Consider the following 16,795-nt stretch of genomic DNA (forward strand, 5'->3'; position numbering starts at 1 on the left):
AGTCTGGATTCAGTCAAAGGGCCGCCCTTGAGGACCTAGAAGGCCGCAGGTGGCCTCGAGGCCTCGGCTGCCCTGCCTCTGGACTAAACTTAACTTAAAAGGGTGTCATTCATGAATTCTTTTTTTGTTGTTCAGTTCATGAACCCATTCAGGGCTTTCTTGGCAAAGATACTGGTAGTCTTTTCCTTTTTCAGCTCATTTTACAGGGTAAACAGGGTTAAGTGACTTGCCCAGGGTCACACAGCTAACACGTGTCTGAGGCTGGATTTGAACTCAGGTCTTCCTGACTCCAGGCCTAATGCTCTATCCATTATGCCACCTGACTATAGTTGTTAAATGACTGGTTGTTAAACATTTCCCAGCACATCCTTAATAAATTAGCTTAGTCAGACACTAAGACTCCAGACCAAAATGGACCTTAAACTATAGAATGTCAGAACTAGATAGTGTTTTAGGCACCACCTCATTTTACAAAGGAGGACGCTGAGGACCTATAGTTGCCAAAGGCCAGGAGGAGTTAATGGCAGAGCAGGGATATCTCCTAAATATAAAAGAAGGGGGTGGGAGAGGGGAGGGAAGAGAATGTCCGGGCTCTCCTGGGAACCAATCCTGTGTCACTGTGGCAAGTTAAAGGACCTGAGCAAGTCCCTTAACCCATCTGGGCTTTGGAGGGAATGGTTTCTTTCTCTGGAGGCTCCCCCTTTGAGTAGAACAAACATAGCCTAGCAGAGGACCCGAAGCTGAAGATGGAACGACTATTCATTCACAAAAGAGATAAAAGCAAGAACAGTCAAAAGCAGCGTCTCTACTCCTGGGCTCTGGGCTTTCCGGGGTCCCTGGTACAACTGAGAGTCTTGGTTGGCCTTCAGCCGGGGAGCTCTTGGATGCCCCCAACTGGCTCTGTAAGTCTCTTCTGAGATCAGCCAGAACCCAAACCGGGAGGCTATATTTATACTTATATGTAAAGCACTTCCCACTGGTTCTCACTTGTACTTTACAATAATTCTGAAAAGGAGGCAAGGAAGAAGCTATGACCTCCATTTTACAGAGGGGGGAAACTGAGTCATGGTCCTACAACTGGAAACTTTCAGAAGTAGGACCCAAACCCAGGCCTTCTGATGTCAAGTCCAGAGTTTATGAGGATACAAGTCTGTCCCTCAGTCTCTGGAGAAATGGGAGAGAGTCCAGCTGGCCCCTTCTGTCATTGTCAGTCAGCCCAGGGGCCTCCGTGCAACAGAGTTCTCTCTCTCTCTCTCTCTCTGGCTCTCTCCTTCTCTTTCTGTCTCTCTCTCTTCTCTCTCTATGTCTCTCTCCTTCTCTCTCTGTCTCTCTCTTTCTGTCTCTCTCTCTCACTGTCTCTGTCTCTCTGTCTGCTTCTCCTTTTCATTACTAAGTGTTAACCTGCCAGTCAGCCCCCAAATCCAGCTGAGGTTTCCCTTCAGAATTAAGGTTAACACAGCCAAAGTCTCTGGCACAGTCAACTACATAAAAATCAGAATGTCCCCCCACCCCCACCCTGTGGTGGGGGGGGACAGGAATGGAATAAAACAAGCCTTTATATGGCATCTTCAGTGTACCAGGCACCGTGCTAAGCACTTGTGCCTATTATCTCATTTGGTCTTTGGATCCCTGGGGTTCCTAATGCTCCTGTCAGCTCTCTTTGCCCTTTGTCCTGACACGCTGACCAGGCTGATGGGGGCTGTTGGACAGAGAAAGAGGGGCTGGATAATCTGCTCCCTCCGTGAGGCTTGGCTTGCCCATGACGTACTGATATAAGTGAAGAACACAGGAGTTTTTAAACCCTTCAAGGATGGAGGGAGAAAAGGCTCGAGTACTCCGGCACTCCTAAAGCATGTGAGTTATGAAGGACAAGAACAGGGGAGAGTTCATGGAACACAGCTTGTTGTAACCAGAAGGGTCCTGTCACCTTCTTCCTCCGTAACATCTCAACACAATTCCTCCTCTAGTTTCCTTCATAGTTCTAAATTATTTGCAGAGCATTTTACTTTTCCTTGTGAACTACAGAAAGTACAGAACTCTGGGCCTGGAGTCAGAAAGACCTGAGTTCAAATTCAGCCTCGGACACTTATTAGCTATGTGACCTTGGCCAAGTCACTTTGCCTCCACCTGCTTCAGTTTCCTCAACTGTACAATGTGGATAATAATAGCACCTCCCTCCCAGAATGGTTCTGAGGCTGCAGGGACTTTCCATCTCCCAACTCCAGCCATTTTCTCTGGCTCTTTCCCATGCCCACGATGCTCTCCTACCCCATCTCTGCTTCCTGGCCTCAGATTCTTAGATCTGTTTATCTAATAGATAAGAAACAATGACAGATAAGCAGGTGGCTGCCCAGGGTCACGGGGGTTGTCATCACATTCAGAAATGCTCTGAGGTTTCTGCTTCCCCAAAATGACACTGAATAGCCGACCTTTGAAGAGGTGTGAGAGGCACTGTTCTCTGTTTCCATCCCAAGTCAGAGCAGGAAAGCAGTGAGTGTCTTGACATAACTCAGGTGAGATCTCTCTCTCCCCCATCCTAGCCATTCTCCCAGGATTTAACCAAGGACTCATAGGCTCTCTTCTCTCCTCCCTCGAGCCCCCTTCATGTGGGGATCACAGCATCTCCCATGGATTTAATGAACACCTCTATGTTGAGGATCTACTTATCCCGCCCCAATCTCTCTGCTGACCTGCAGGCTCACAAACACCTTCCAGACATCCCAAGCTAGATGTCCAATAGGTACCATAAACTCAACAATTCCAAAACTGAATTCATCATCTTTCTCCTCAAATCCTCCCAACTTCCCTATTACTGTTGAGATCACCATCATACTCCTAGTAACCCAGGCTCACCACCTAGTCAGGGGTGGGGAACCTGCAGCCTGGAGGCCACATGTGGCCTTCTAGGTCCTTGGGTGTGGCTTTTTGACTGAGTGCAAGTTTTTCAGAACAAATCCTTTTATTAAGGGGATTTATCCTGTAAAGTTTAGATTCAGTCAAAGGGCAACACTTGAGGACCTAGAGTGTCATGTGTGGCCTCCAGGCTGCAGGTTCCCCACCCTTGACCTAGGTGATAGCCTTGACTTTTCCTTCTCTCTCATCCCTCCCCCATATCCAATGTGTTGCCAAGTTCTATAGATTTTACTTTTGTGACATCTCTTGTGTATGCCCCCTTCTCTCTCTTTTTCTTACAATTTATTATTTATTTATTTTTAACATTCTTTTCTTTTTAAATTTTGAGTTCTACATTCTCTCCTTTCCTCCCACCCCTTCCCCCACCCACAGAGAAGGCAAACTATATATCAATTACACATGTGAAATCATGCAAAACATCTTTCCATATTAGCCATATTTCAAAAAAATAAAGTGAGAAAATTATACTTCAATTTGCACTCAAAGTTCATCAGTTCTCTCCCTCTGGAGGCAGATAGCATTTTTTTTAGCATGAGTTCTTTGGAAATTATCTTGGATCATTGAAGATGTAGCCAAGTTTTTCACAGTTGATCATCATACAATGTTGCTATTGCTATATACAACAATCTCCTGGTTCTGCTCACTTCACTCAGCATCAGTTCATGTAAGTCGTTCCAGGTTTTTCTGAAACCATCCTGCTCATCATTTCTTTTTTTTTTTTTTAAGCAATCGGGGTTAAGTAACTTGCTCAAGGTTACACAGCCAGTTATTTCGGGGTGTGGTGCTGAGTGTCTGAGCCCAGGATTCGATCTCCAGGTCATCCCAACACCGGAGCCAGTGCTCTTACTCGCTGAGCCACCTGGCTGCCCCCCTGCTCATCATTTCTTATAGCACAATAATACTCTATTGCAATCGAAGTCCACAGTTTGTTCAGCCATTCCCCAATTGATGAGCATTCCCTTAATTTCCATTTCTTTGCCACAACTAAAAGAGCTGCTAGAAATATTTTTGTACATATGTCTTTGATCTCCTTGGGATACAGACCTAGTAGTGCTATTGTGGGGTCAAAGGGTTTGCACCATCTGATGCCCCCTGTTTTCCTCTGACCCTGCTACCACCCCTCATGGCTTTATGCTTGGACTATTGTCCTAGCTGCTGGGTGGTCTCTCTGCCTCCATTCTCTCTCACTCTAAGCCATCCTCCATTCCTCTATTAAATCAATCTTCCCTAAAGTGCAGGTCTGAGCATGTCACATGTGCACACACACACACATACCCACTCAATAAACTCTAACGGCTCCCTGTGACCTCCAAAATCAAATAGAAAATCCTCTGTTTAACATTCAAAATCCTTTACAAGTTGGCCCTCCTAGTACATTTCGGTCTTTTTATACCTTCTCTCTCTGCCCCCTTCCATCCCCATCCCTGTACCTCTGCTGACACTGACTTCCTTGCTGTTTCTCAGACAGGTCACCCCACCTCCCCAGACACTCCAGCATTTTCATAGACTGTCTCCCATGCCTAGAATGCTCTCCCTCCCCATCTCAGCTTCCAAGCTTCCCCAGCTTCCACCAAGTCCCACTTAAAATCCCACCTTCTACAAATAGCCTTTTATGATTCACCCTTAATGCTAATGCTTTCCCTTTGTTGATTATAAGATCTGACAATAAGCACTTTATATTTATAGAGTATTTTAGGGTTTGCAAAATGTTTTACGAATATTGTCTCACTTTATCTTCACAACAACTTTGGGAGGTAGGTGCTATTATTATACTCATTTTACAGATGAGGAAGCAGAGGCAGACAGAGGTGAGGTGACTTGCCCAGGGTCACACAGACAGGAAGTGTAGGAGGTCAGATTTGAACTTAGGTCTTCCTGACTCCAGGCCCAGTGCTCGGTGCACCATGGTGTCACCTAACTGCCTCTAAATTACCCTGCATATGTCCTATTTGTATGTGTCTGTTTGCATGTTTCTCCTCCCCCTTCCTCCACCCATTAGACTGTCAGCCCCTTGAGAGCAGGAACTTTGCCTCTCTGTATCTGCAGTGTTTAGCACAGTGCCTGGTATACAGGAGGCAATTAATAAATGTTTACTGACTGAGTGGGCCTGTTACCTAACCACTATGTATGCTAGACAAGGCTCTAAGTTTTAGAAAAGGTGCTAACCACCTGCATTAGCAGAGGGAGTTTCCTCATCCAGGAGTCCCCTGTGACCAATAAAATCACAGATCCAGCCCCTCCTAATGGTCATGGCACAGAAACTAAGAATCATAAGGTATGTTTAGAAGTACCCATCCCAGTCACTTATAAATAATGATACAGATCAATAAAATCGCCTGTTAACAGTTATTCTTTGTGGTGGGAGCTTTGGTGGGGGTGGTAGTAAAATACAAACAGAATATTCAGCAGCAGGTGCCTTTGCAGAAATGACTAGCTATCCCACATCTCACCAGTCAGATTGGCTAAGATGACAAAACAGGAAAATGACAAATGCTGGAGAGGATGTGGGCAAACTGGAACACTAATGCATTGTTGGTGGAGCTGTGAACTGATCCAGCCTTTCTGGAGAGCAATCTGGAACTATGCCCAAAGGGCTATAAATACTTTCATACCCTTTGATCCAGCAATACCACTCCTAGGGTTATATCCCAAAGAGATCATAGAAATGGGAGAAAGACCCATATGTACAAAAATGTTTATAGCAGCTCTTTTTGTTGTGGCAAAGAATTGGAAATTAAGGGGGTGTCCATCAATTGGGGAATGGCTGAACAAGTTGTGGTATATGCATGTTATGGAATATTATTGCGCTATAAGAAACGGGGAGCAGGCGGTCTTCATATTTACCTGGAGAGGCTTAAAAGAACTGATGCTGAGTGAGAAGAGTAGAACCAGGAGGAATTTGTACACAATTACGGACACAACATATGTGTGATGACCAACTTTGATAGACTGGACTCTTCTCAACAATGCAGGGATATAAGTCAATCCCAAAAGACGCATGATGGAGAGAAAAACATGCATCCAGAGAAAGAACTAGAAAGAACTAAATTTATATCCAGGTGGAAGCAAAATACCTGATCTTTTTTGTTCTCTTATTTGATTTTATGTCCTCTATACCATTTTTCATCCCAGCTGGTACAATCCATCCTTATAACCTGACCATTGTATAATGTGAAAGTATCTACAGATCCTATACTTGATTATAAGACGCCATGGGGGGGAGGGGAGGGAGGGGGACAAAATGTGAAATTCAAGGAATTGTGGAATTGAATCCTGTAAATTAAAAGGAAACAAACAAATTAATAAATTAAAGAATTAATTTAAAAAAAAAAAAGAAATGACTAGCTATCAGGGTAGGGAAAAATACCGAATCGGGGACAAACAAGCCTATTAGGAGAAAGGGATTCTCATTGCACCTTCTCGAAATGATTTCTTAAAATCCTAGGATAACAGAGCTGAGCAAATGAGACAGAAACACCAACTGGGAGAGGTACAGGGTGGCTGTGCTGGAAGCGGCCTTAGAGACCGTCCAGGATGACTCTCTCATTAGGCAGACAAAACAAGCAAGGCCCGGAGAAGGTTAGGCTGGGCCTGAAGAGAACACAGGTTTCCAGGTGCCCAGGCTTGTGCTATACCATGATGTCAAGGTGCCTCACCAGCATTAAAAAGTGTCCTGAGCCACAGTGTGAACTATAAGATGGAGGTGGGGTTTCTCCAACAAGGAGGAATAGGATCAGAGGACAGCATAGGCTTCTTCCCCAGAGCAGGACCAGCTCTGATCAGCTTTGGAAGCCAGAGGGAAGGAAGCAGTTCTGGGTCAAGCTAGTGTGAGCTAAGGTTGCTTTACACGATGACTAAGGAGGAGAAAATGGGCAGAAGAAAGGCAAGGAGCCCTGGGCTAGAGATACACCAGTGGGGGCTCGTTTTGGAGTGGAAGACATGCCATAAATTTTCAGAAGCGTCAGCTGGGCCCTGAGAGGGGAAAGGGTGCTCCTAGACATGAGGCTTAAGTCACTCAGATGTAGTCAAAAACCAAAGGAGTTGGTCATTGCCTTTCAAGTTTAGGAGAAAATCTGACAGTTTCTCTAGAGAAACAACTATAACTCTCTGTGTTTAAATTAGGCTTCTCTGAAAGTGTTTTAATTTAGAGACTTAATTTTGGTCACTCAGCCACTAAAGAGAGAAATAGTGATGGGAATTTCAAAGGTTTCAGTTCCTGGAGTTTTCTGGTTGAAAAAGTGTCAAATAGCAACACATTTCAAACTGTGGATGAACTGTTTCCTTTTATTCTATCGGACAACAATAAATTCAAAAAGCTAAAGGTAATCTTCTATAATGTCTCTGATCCCCTAACACAGGGGCCGTGGGGTTACCACGATCAGCCTCACATCTGCAGGCACAATAAAGAAAGGGTACCAAAGTTCACTATCCCACTGAACACTTGTTACAAGATTAAGGTCTGATAGTCCAGTCCAGGAAAGGCAGATGGAGCCAAAGAAGTGATAAATTTGGCCAGAGAGGAGAGAGCCAGCCAAAAGCCATGTAGGGAACAAATCATGAATTCTCCTAGAAAGCAGATCCCCTAAATCTATATTGCTCTTCTAACTTGGAAAAAGGATATGCATACCAATCAATCGGAATTTCAGCCTATCTTGAGGAAGTCAGAGCTGGGGGATGGGGTGGGAATAGGGCAGAAGAAAGGAAGCATGGTTCATTGGAGTCTGACTTTCACCCCATCTTGGAGGATGTGGACCCTTATCCTAAGAAAGACCTTCTAGTAACTTGTATTCCACTGGGTGGAATCCAAGAGAAGCTCAGGTTATACCAAAAGTCATTTCATGACAAGTCCTTTGGGGGACCAAGTGGCATTTGAGGTCCTTCAATACAAAAACCAAGGACAGCCACAGACACCCTTGTACGTGTGGCCCCTCCCTGGCTAGTTGCTTCCTCTGGCTGAATCTCCACTCCCTCTGTGGAGTTATGTATGACTCTTGCGTTTTCTTCCTAGGGCTCCTAGAAGGAGGTGCTCTCTAAACTTCCACATCAAAGGGGACAATGCCCATTATTCTTAGTTCTCAGCTCTCTGACAGAGCTAATTAAGGGTGTTAGGATTAGAAGAATCAGGCCAATAAATGTGACCAGAACCAGAGAAGCTCCCAGTGTGATGCAGTAGGAAAGCTACAGATCTGAAATTGAGAGAATCTCCGTTCAAATCTGGACTGTGCCTCAGTTTTCTCCTTGGTAAAATGGGGACAATAATGCTTTCCTACCTAACTCAGAGAGGAAAAGCACTTTTCAAACATGAAGTGTGAGTTATTTTTCTTCTTTTTGGAGGCAATGCGGGCTAAGTGACTTGCCCAGGATCACACAGCTAGCAAGTGTCTAAAGCCAGATTTGAACTCGGGTCCTCCTGACTACAGGGCTGGTGCTCTATCCATTGTGCCACCTAACTGCCCTAAGTTATGCAGTCTCTGCTTTGGGGACCCTTCAGCGTGAAGGTTCTACGTCTCAAGGTCCTGGCTCTAACCTTCTGTGTTCTATATTCTCAAGTCGTTTCCAGGCAAGGCCCACTCAGTTCTGATATTCTGTGTTCTGTGAGAACTCCCCAGCTCTTTCCTGTATCTGTTAACAATAATTTATTAAGGAACTTTTATGTGCTGAGCACTGGGGGTACAAAGAAGGGCAAAAACAGGGGCCCTGCCCTCAGAGCTCACACACTGATGGGGGGACACCATGGAAATAGCTGGGTCTGGGGCAGACAGGTTCAGTGTAAAGCCCCCCTCATCCTGAAGTGATGGAAGGGCACGGTAGGCCCTCCGGCCATCTCTCCCAGGCCCTGCCAGGCCCCTGACCTCTGCCCCTGGCCTCCTGTACTTTCAGGAACTCCCTGACCCAGAGGCCCAGCCAGAGCATCCCCTCTTACTCAGTTCTGCTGAGCTGGTTCCAGGGCAGCACTGTCTCTGGGACTTTCCCAGATGCTTCTGGTCCCCTCCACCCCAGCCTTGGGAAGGAGAGGATGTGGAACATGGGTCTTCCCTTACTTATGGGACCCTGGGGAAGTTATGTCCCTGAAGAGAAGACCCAGGCTTCATCTGAAGCATGAGGGACTCAGGTCAGACATAGGGCTGGACTGGATTCTCTCTCAAGTGTTCCCTGAAGCTTGTGATCCTACAAGGAAGGGAAGCTGGCTTTGGAGTCTGACTCCTCCAGAGTCCTGGATGCCTAAGAAGGGCTTAATGATAATCACAGCCCCACTGTTGTATCCTAGGATTACAAGGCACTTTCCATTGTCCATCATCTCATCTGAGACTCAAAGTCGCTCTGGGAGAGAGGCCAGGCAGGGGTTCTTGTCCTCATTTTACAGATGGGGGGGTCACCTGAGGTCACACAGTCAGGGACAGAGCCAGGGTAGAGACTCATGGTGCCATGGAGACAGGTCTGAGCATGAGTCCTAGGCTCTGTGTGACTGGGTAGGTCCCATTACCTGCAGGAAATGAGGGCTAGATGACCTCTGAGGCAGGGATGAGTACAAATCCAACCTTAAGCACTTACTAACTGTGTGATCCTGGGCAAGTCACTTCACCACTGTCTGCCTTAGTTTCCTCATCTGTAAAATGGAGATAACAGCAGCACATACTTGAAGGTTGTTATGAGGATCAAATGCGGTAACAGTTGTAAAGTGTCTGGCACATGTACATATATGTGTATATATATATGCATATATATATAAAACATTCTTTCTACTGCCAATCAACATTTGGTTAAGTATTTACATCATCTTCAACAGATAAGTGGTCAAATGACTATTTTCAAAAGTTTTGTGAACTATAAATGACCATGTGAAAAATTGCTCCAAATCAGTAATAGTAAGAAGAGTGAAAATTAAAGTAGCTCCGAAGTTTCACTTCACTCTATGCAGATTGGCAAAACAAAATGGGACTCGCAAATGCTGGAGGGACAGTGGAAAGACAGGCATGCTAACGTACTCTCGGTATGACTGGATCGGTGGTTCAGCTGAATGGATTTCAATTTGGAATTATGCAAGAAAAGGGACTAAAGTGTCTCTATACCTGTTGACTAAGCAATCCTATTATTGGGCACATGACCTAAAGAAGTCAGGAACAGAAGTCCATTATGTACAAAATATTCATAGCTGTAATCTTTGTGGCACCACAGAACTGGAAATAGGGCGGGTACCCATTAACAGGGCAATGGCTGACAAAAACCATGTTGTATGCATAGAATGGAATATTATAACACAGTAAAAAGATTGAGAGAGAAGAAAAGAAAAACTGTTATTTCTAAGAACTGATTCAGAGCAAAGTAAGCAGTACCAAGAAAATACACACAATTTCAATGACTACAGTCGCCAAAAGGAAACTGATCTCAGTAACGGGAAGGAAAAAAAGGAAAACAATGAAGGTCCTGGAGGAGAAGTAATAAAAACATCTCTCCTCCTTCATGACAGAGGTAGGGCCCACTAGCTCAAAATACTGTATAAACTGTTCTGATAAGTTTAGGTGTCAATGTTTTTGTTATATTGTTTTTCTCTGCCACAGGAAGGCGGAGAGAAGATGGGAAATTGTGATATAAAAACAAAAGGCATTCAAAGGGAAATATTGAAAAATTAGAAAAGGATTGACAATAACTGGGGCATCAGTAGTAGAAACTCCTCTAATTAGGGTTAGAGTGAACATTTAAAATGGCACCAGGGCAAGTGAGTCAAGAGGCTGTTATAATCCATGAATGATGCCAATAATAATATTGACATTTTTGATACTACAAAGCCTTTACTTACACTGTCCACCTTGAAACTCACAAGCAGCCCTGCGAGTTGGATAATACAGGCATTATTGTCATCTCAGTTTCATAACAACAAATTGCTTGGACGCTGTTTTCTTTTCTGAAGAATAAGGGAGTTGGATTAGATCATCTCTAAGGCCCCTCCTAGCTCTGACATTCTCTGTGTGAAGGATCCTTCCAAACTCTAACATTCGATGATTGGACTAGATTCAATGACTGAACTGAATATCGGATGATTGGACTAGATAATTTCTAAGGTCCTTTCCAGTCCTAAAATCAATGATTCTTTAATTTTCCCCTTGTGATTCAATTGCAAAATGTTTAAAGGCAGTTCTCGGTATTGCCACAGTGTGGTGCCAAAGAGCCAGAAACAAATAAAACCTGAGCAACTCCATCAATGGGATGGCTATATATGCCTCCACTTAGAGAATACTGGGACTTTAGGCAGAATTCTCTTTAAATTTTGCAAACCTAAAATATTTTGCAAAGGGATCCCTTTCAATAAACATTCCTTGGGTTGTCATTTGGCGTGCCCTTTCCTGTCCCACCCTCTCCCATCTCCTCTTCTCCCTTTCTTTTCTGGTTCTCTAATCATAGCAGGAGAGCAAAGCTAGGTGGCTTGGAATCAGGAAGACATCTTTATGAGTTCAAATCCAACCTCAGACGCTTCCTAGCTGTGTGATCCTGGCCAAGTCACTTAACCCTGTTTGCCTCATTTTCCTCATCTGTAAAATGAATTGTAGAAAGAAACGACAAACCATTCTAGTATCCTTGCCAAGGAAAACCTCAACTACTCAACAACAATCATAACAGAAACTGCTTGGGTACTGATTACATCATAAGTCCCCAACCCCCAGAGATAAAGATCTAGTAATAAAATCTCATGGAGAGCAAGCTCTGGAAGCAATCTTAAGAGAAGGATATAGTCTGGCCTTCGGTAATTGGCCTGTCAACATGTTGCTACCTTGATATACCTGCAATAAAATCCTTTTAATTCTCAAAAAAAAATGAAGAAATAAAAGGACATAAAATATTACAGCTGGAAGGACCACAGACTAGAGAACATTAAAGCCAGGAGAACCTTAGAATAATACAGCAGAAACCACTCTGGAACAGAGAAAATCAAGGCTGGAACAAAACACAGAACCCAAGAGGTCAGAGCTGGAAGGGGTTTCAGGAAACTTTTGGTCCAGACCCCTTGTTGCACAGATGGGAAAAACTAAGGCAGGGGAAGGGAAAGATTTGTCAAAGGTTGAACAGGCATTTTGTCGGCTGTGGCAGAAAGTCTCCTAAATCCTACTCTGAGACTAGAAAGGGAGATTCAAAAGGAAAAAAGTTCACAAGGTTTCCTCTTCCTATGCCTTCCCAGCTGGCAAGTACAAACTATTAAATTAAGATCAAGGTGGGTCAGATTCTCCCAACCAGGCAATTGGCCATGATTAGACTGGGAAGCTAATAAATGATAATAATAACCAACATCCATTTAGTACTTTAAGGTTTAGCAAAGCACTTTGTAATTATTATTTCATTTTATCCTCACAGCAAACCAGGAGGGTAGATGCTATTATTATCATTCCCATTTTACAGATTAGGAAACTGAGGCAGAGGTTAAAGTGACTTGCTCTTTTTTGCCATTTGGATTTTTTAAAATATAGCATAGTGAAAAAATTTAGTCACACAGCCACTATGCATATGAGGTCAAATTTGAACTCAGATCTTCCTGACTCCAAGGCCAGGGCTCTATCCACTGTACCACTTAGCTTTCTTATATGTCAATAATAAATAGATCGAGGGAAAAAGAGGCATAAAATAAGTAATTCTAAATTTGGAGTCAGAGAATCAAAATTAAAATTTTCTGTTTCTTGCTATTTAATGCAAATTTGAGGAAGGTTCATCTCTCTGGGCCTTTAGATTTCTTAGAAGAATTGGACCAAATGATCTCTGAGATCCCTTTTCAGCTCTAGAGTGTAATTCTTCCCCAAACTGTCAAGACCCCCGGCCAAGAAAGCAGAAGAGCTTTAGGGATCCTCCACCATCAGCAGCTTTCAAACCCAACCTGCTAATCTGGACAGTTAAAGACTTACAGACTTTTATTGTAGGCTCTGTCACTAAAGTGTTACCAGACTTTGGGAAAGTCCCACCTTCTCCTCTAGAGATGAGGGGGCTGGCCTGGGTCACCTCTAAGGATCCCTTTGAACTGGGAAAGGCTATGATCTTATAGTCTGAGGTCCCATTGGCTCTGAAATTCAACGATTCTAGCACAGGGACCTCAAATGACATCTGATCCAATCCCCACTCCCATGTAGGATCCCTGAGAGGTGATCAGTCTCTGTCCGATGCCATGCTATATTTCACTCGCTATATTTCACAATTCAGTTCTACATTTATGTATTTACTAGTCATCTGAACAGCACAAGTGCTCCTTTATCACGTTGCTATCATAGTAGCTGTGACACTAATACCCAGAACCACCTCAGTTGGTCACTGAGACTGACAAATACTAATTGTTTGAGGGGCTGGGCTCCGTCATCCTCTGAGTCTGAAATTCATTCATGTTCCCAAACAATCCAAACCATGCCCTTGTTTCAGAAATGTCTCCAGTGCTTGTGGTGCTTAGACATGAGAAGGTCCAAAGTATCCAGGAAGATGGGCTTATTCCTAGAGTTCTTTTATCTAGAAGATGACTGATACCTTAGGTCGGTGGTGTCAAGCTCCAAAGAAATCAGGACTGCTAAATCATACCTAAGGATGGCCTCATGTTCTCTTAGAAAACCACAAAGTAACAGTAACTATGTTTTATTGTATTTTCTATTTATTTTGTTAAACTACTCCCAAATACAGTGTAATCTGGTTTGGGCTGCATCCCCAAATGCTACTGGTTGTAATGTGGCCTGGGGCAGCATTTTTGATACCTGCTCCAGGTCACCTGCATAGGCTCTGGCTACCTTCTGAGTACATGTTGTATAGTAATCCCTGTCCAGTCCCTTCCTCTCAGGTAAAGTATGGCCTGGGGATGTGGAGTCAGTGCCGCCATTTTGGATGAGGCATTCCTGACAAAACCATTGATGGGACAAGATGAGAGAAAAGAGTCAGGTAACTGCTAAAAGACCTACCCCATAATAGTAATGATATACCTGAATCACAGAATGTCAGAGTTTGAAAAGCCCTTAGAGGTCATCCAACCCAGTCCTCTCATGATACAAGCTGTAAAGACTCGGGAAGAAGTAACCTTTGTGAGGCAGCTTAATTCAAAACCTCAAGGATCTGTGATCTCCCTGAGCTCTGGGCAGCCATGAGGAGGCCTGGGAGGAAGTCATCAGTGAAAGGCCCAAGGCTGAGAGTAGAAAGAGAGCTAAAACCCAATCTCCTGACACACAGCCCAGTGCTCTCCAATACCCCATTATCTTCCCTATTCAAGGCTTGTGGTATGCCAGGATAAGGTGGGGTGGGTGCCCTCCTGTCTTTTTAGGAGTACCTAAAACTACTTGATAACGTTGAACAAACTTGAAACTATAATGCATTCAGCCCAGACTAAACAAGTTAAGGGGACAATACACAGAACACATGGTATATACACACGTTAATTCCAGGTTCCATTTGCATGGAGGTGAAGAGTTAATAGGAGAGGAGAAAGTCCAGAAGGCCTCAGAAAAGCTTCCCCCCTTCTCTCTCTTCCTATTCCCCAAAGGTGTAGCTTAGGGGGATGTAATGGGAATGCAAATTTGGAAGATCTTCCCTGCCCCTAGGCTAAAGTGCACCAGAAGCCTGGGGAGGGAGGCTTGTTTTTCAGTAGATACTTTTTGATTGGCCAGTGGGTCAATAAGGTTGTTACATTCTCTGAGCCAGGAGAAGGCTATATAAGCCCTGATGTGCAGCTTTGTTTTGGGACTCACTTTGAGAAGTGTTCTGTGATTTGATCTGAATTCTGGGAAGCCCTTGTTGAGAGTCCCCCGGCTTTGAAAAACCCAGATGTGGAAACCCAGATGTTGACTGGGTATGGATGTAATGGTTGGACAGTTTGGAAATCTGTCTACTTGATCTGTTTCTGTCTTGATAATTCTGCCTGTATGCTTTGAAGTTCGGGGTGCTGACCTTTTTCCCCTGAACAAGGTAAACGATATATGTCTGACTGATTAAAGTAAGCTTGTTAACCCATTTTGAGTTGCTTTCCTTTAACAAAGCAGATCCAAGAACCTGTGGTAGCTGCAAACCCTGAGGACGCTTGGGGTGCTTGCTGCTACAGGGGAAAAAACCAGTAATACTTTAAGAAGTTTCTGCTTGTCAAGTTTTCTTGATGTATCTTTTTTTCCAGTTGTTTTGAGTCATGTCCCACTCTTCGTGACTACATTTGGGCTTTCTTGGCAAAGGTATTGGAGCAGTCTTGCCATTTCCTTCTCCAACTGATCATTTAACAGATGAGGAAACTGAGGCAAACAGGGTAAAGTGACTTGCCCAGGGTCACACAGCCAGATTTGAACTTAGGAAAATGACTCTTCCTGACTCCAGGCTCAGCGTTCTATCCACTGAACCACCTAGCTTCCCCACTGTTTAAATGTCATAATATTGCGTTGTAATTTTTTCCCCTTCATATTACATCCACTCTGAGCAGAATCACTTACTATGGGCCCTATAAGATACCATCTCAGAAAGTTTTTCCAAAGTCCTGAGAATATGATTTCCAAAAGATAAAGAAACACTCATTCACAGCAAGCCAGGAAAAGTTCTCATGGCTGCTCAATCTGCCAACAGCCCCACAGGCCAGCCCATGTACTCAGAATACTACACAACCTGTCCTAGCCAAAGCCCAAATGTGCTTCCTGACCCAACAGCTGGCTAACCTGGGATGTCAGCAAAAGTTGAGAGCTACAACCCTTCCCCTGGGAAGGCTTCTAATTCCCTTTAAACAGAAAGATCCAAAGAAATAATGAACAAAACAATTAACACCAGTGTTCCATTTTTATTTCAAAATAATAGGGATATGGTCACTAGATCAATAGGTTCAGTTTTGAGTCCTGGCCTCTAGGTGAGTCACTTAGAATCACAGAATCTCAGATTGGAAAGGAAAAGAACTATGTGGGCTTCATTCTCATCCCCAACCCTCTTTAAGACATCTTCAACAAGTGACTATTCACATCTACAGCCTCTGTTTACCCATCTATGAAATGGGAGAGTTGGACCAGACTTTAAAACACTACTGAATGTCAATACTAGGGAATAAGCATCTCTGATTTTTCTTCTAGCAGGTAGGGTCTAAGGAGAGGTCAGGATACTACAGAGGACCCTTAACATTAGAAAGGAGAAGTGAAAAGTTTTTGCATAAACAAAAGCAACACAGTTGAAAATGGAAAGGAAACATTTAAGTGAGAGGAAAAAAAAATCCTTGCAGAAAGTTTCTCTGATAAAGGTCCCATTTCCAAGATACATAAAAAGGTGATTCAAATTTATGAGAACAAGACCCATTCTTCAACTGATAAATGGTCAAAGGATAGGAACAGCAATTTTCAAAGGAGGAAAACCAAGCTATCAGCAATCATATTACAAAATGCTCCAAATCTCCAATAATAAGAAAAAGGTACATTAAGGCAATTCTGAGGTTTTAGCTCATGCTCATTAGATTGGCCAAAAATAACCAAAAAGGGAAAATGACAAATGTTGGAGAAGCTGCAAGAAAACAAACATAGCATTGTTCATCCGTTTTCAAAAAGGACTGATGGCATTATGGTGTGATGGCATGACCTGTTCCTGGATTGGATTTAAGCGAGTCAGAGTTAGACAAAGTCATCAATCAGCCTCACTCTCTCTTCCAGTCACTGGAGTCCAGTGGCAGGACAAAAATCAGGATGAATAGAGATGGCCTGGGATGCAGTGAACCGATGTCTAACCAAGCTCTTGGGCTCCAAAGTGCCTGCTTCAGCTGCCTTCACGGCCACTGGAACAAATTGTTTTCATCCGCCCATTCCATCAGGAAAAGTCTTCACATACTTGTGGTAGCCACCCCCCTAACTCACCAATGGGTCTGAGACCCCTAAGTTACCCTCAACCTGGGGAGGTCCATCTGCCAAGGCCATTTTACAAGGGT

The sequence above is a fragment of the Petaurus breviceps genome, unplaced genomic scaffold (genome assembly GCF_028583685.1).
Source record: "Petaurus breviceps papuanus isolate PSGF00001 unplaced genomic scaffold, PetGlider_PUasm1.0 103, whole genome shotgun sequence".
Lineage (NCBI taxonomy): Eukaryota > Metazoa > Chordata > Mammalia > Diprotodontia > Petauridae > Petaurus > Petaurus breviceps.